This window comes from Lagenorhynchus albirostris, chromosome 3, assembly GCF_949774975.1.
Source record: "Lagenorhynchus albirostris chromosome 3, mLagAlb1.1, whole genome shotgun sequence".
Lineage (NCBI taxonomy): Eukaryota > Metazoa > Chordata > Mammalia > Artiodactyla > Delphinidae > Lagenorhynchus > Lagenorhynchus albirostris.
Window position 1 is genome coordinate 117,686,749 of NC_083097.1, and position 3,322 is coordinate 117,690,070.

Sequence of the window (3,322 nt, forward strand, 5' to 3'; positions counted from 1 at the left end):
CTTCGCTGGTAGACAACACTTCATACATGTTGTTTCAATCTGATGCTAGAAGAATGAAGCACATTCTGTGTGAATCCAAGGAGGAGGATCTTAGAAATTTCTATCTACTTTCCTCCAGATTTTGTCCAATGCACCTTTTCCCTTTGCTGATTTTTCTTTGTATCCTTTTACTGTATCGTTTTACATTCTCACAGTCATGAGTATGACTATATGCTGAGTCTCATGAGTCTTTCTAGCAAATCACCAAAACTGGGGATGGTCTTAGAAACCTTCAATGTCAAACCCTTTCATTTGTTCCCTGACTGGTAGGGTAAGAAACATTATAGTGGAAAACCTGAAATTTCCCTTTCCCTAGCCAAGATAGTAAATAAGTAACACTGCATCCTAATTTCAGAGATGAGCACTACAGTCTAAAAGTTAAAGTATGCAGAGGTGATAGTCTCCTCATATCCTCATTTAATTCACCTGTTCACCCCCTGCAAAAACTGGATGGATCATAGTGATGACAATGGACTGCAATTTGCTTAATCAACTGGCAGCTCCAATTACAGCTGCCATACCAGTGGTTATCTCTACTGGAGCAGATTAGTATAACCTTTAGCACTTGGTAGGTGGCTATTTTTCTGGTGAATGCATTCATCTTAAACTCCACCAGTGAATAAAATCAAAAGCAGTTCATCTTCTCATAACAGGGCAGCAAAATATATTCACTGTCTTGACCCAGAGCTATGTTAACTCTTTCCCTTTCTTTTGTAACATACTCCACAAAGACCTCAACATTGAACATTCTGCAGAACATAATGTTAGACTACCATATTGATGACATCATGCTAATTGGGCCTAATAAGCAGTAAATGAAAAGGACCCTAGATGGCCTAGCAGGACACATGCACGTCAAAGAGTAAAAGATTAGCCCCGTGAAGATTCAGGGGCGTGCCCCATCAGTGATGATTCTAGGGGTCTGGGGCATGCCAGGAAATCACACCCCCAAGGTAAAATACAAGTTATCTCTTGCATCTCTTACCACTAAAAGAGAGGCACTGTCTTTGGGGACCTCTCTGGATTTTAGAGGCAGCATATACCATATTTGGAACTCAAAATGCTGCCAGGTTTGAGCAGGGCCCGGAGTAAGGAAAAGATACGTAGCAGGTTGAAACGATAATACTAGCCAATCTGATGTCATCTAGTCAATCTGATGTTGCTAAAAATGCCAGTAGTGGATAAGGATGCTGTGTGGAGTTACCAGCAAGCCACAGTAGGATGATTATAGTGCAAATCTTATAGTGCAGATCCATGCCTTCTATAGCAGATAACTTCTGTGTCCTTATAAGTAGATGCGGTCATGCTCCTTAGCCCTAGTAGAGAATGAGTGGCTGACTATGGGACATCAAACGATCATAATGTCATAAGAGCTGCTTACCGTGGGCTTGGTATCATCGGAGCCACTAAACCATAAGGTTTTTTTCTTTTTGTTTTTTTTTTTAAGAACTGATTTTATTTGCATAACTGACTAAAGGAGTCTCATTTGTAACCAAGATGGAATTCACAGTATGTTGTTACATTCACGCTTAAAAAAATATATCGCTAGGGCTTCCCTGGTGGCACAGTGGTTGAGAGTCCGCCTGCCAATGCAGGGGACACGGGTTTGTGCCCCGGTCCGGGAGGATCCCACATGCCGCGGAGCGGCTGGGCCCGTAAGCCATGGCTGCTGAACCTGCGTGTCCGGAGCCTGTGCTCCGTGACGGAAGAGGCCACAACGGTGAGAGGCCCGCGTACCGAAAAAAAAAAAAAAAAAATATATATATATATATACACACACATATATATATGTATATATATATATATGTACAGGAATTTGCAAATTGATATAAACATACATTACTTCCAAGTACATTTCTCCCCTTCTTCCTGGAGGAAAAAGAATAGAGCCATCCAGCAAGTCAACCCCTTCAAAATAACTTTAACACAAAGGACGTAAGTATCTCTAAATCAAAAAAGTGGTTCATCTGACCTACAGGTGTCACGGGAGAGAACATCATGGAATGACAGCAATGACAACAGCTTGACTTCGGATGGAACCGGACTATTTAAAATGGAGTTTCCAGGAAAAATAGGCACTGATTTCTAGAAGGAAATTCACTCCTTACTGAAGCTATTTATTGAGCCAATATGGCTGGTTAACATTTCACTAGTGTAAAGTAACCCAGCGCAGGACTCGCGGACGACGCCGGTTGAAACCAAACGCACAGTCGGGTCACAACTGGCGCTGCCTGGGCTCCACTGAGAGCTGCTGTCCCCATTCCCCAGATGTGGAGGACCACCCCAATTTCATCTCAGGGCCTCAGTCCATTTCTTCCCATACTGCAACTGTCTAGCATTATACAAGGTACCCTTCTGCTTACCCACTTAAACTACTTTTCAAGTTAATTAAAAAAACTTTTCTTTGAAAAACTTTTCTTTAAAAAACAAAGGAAGAAAGAAAGGCGCTGTGAGTAGTACCAAAAATTCAAGGAAGAAATAATTCCAATCTTATACAAACACTACCATAGAATAGAAAAAAAGGGAGAACATGCCCTTAAAATGTTTTGCATAACCCTGATATCAAGAAAGGAAAATTAAAAGCCAATATCACTCACTGACATAAAGTAAAAGAGAAAAAAATCATACAATAATTTTTAGAGACACAGAAGAAGGATTGGATAAAATTCTGTTTATAATGGGGGAAAAAACTCCTTAAATTAGAAATAAAACTTCCTTAATCCTTAAATGATATGAAAACATGTACAGCAAAACACATTAATGGTGAAATGTTAAAACCTTTCCTCTGACATCAGAAACAGGACACAAATGCCCACTATTACATTTATTTGATATTGTACTGGAAGTTTTGGCCAGAATAATAAGGCAAAGAAATACAAGTTATGTAGATTGCAGAATAAGAAGCAAAGTTGTTATTATTTGTAGATGATACTAAGGAGTACAAAGAAAATCCAAAAGTACCTACAGATAAAATATTATAATTAAAGAGTTTAGTAAAGTTGCTGAATTTGGAAAATCAATATAAAATCAATTTATTTTATAAAGCAGTAAACAGAAATTGACATTTTAAAGATAGAATTTATAATAATTAAAAAAAATCAAGTAGCTAGGAATAAGTCTAACTAATAAAGTATAAGGCCTCTATGGAGAAACCATATGCCTTTGTGAAGAGACACTAAGATGACTTATATAAATGGAGAAATATATGATGTTCCTGAATTGGAAGATTCAATGTTTTAAAGTTATCAATTCTCTTCTCCCCCAGGACAACATTACTTTAAAC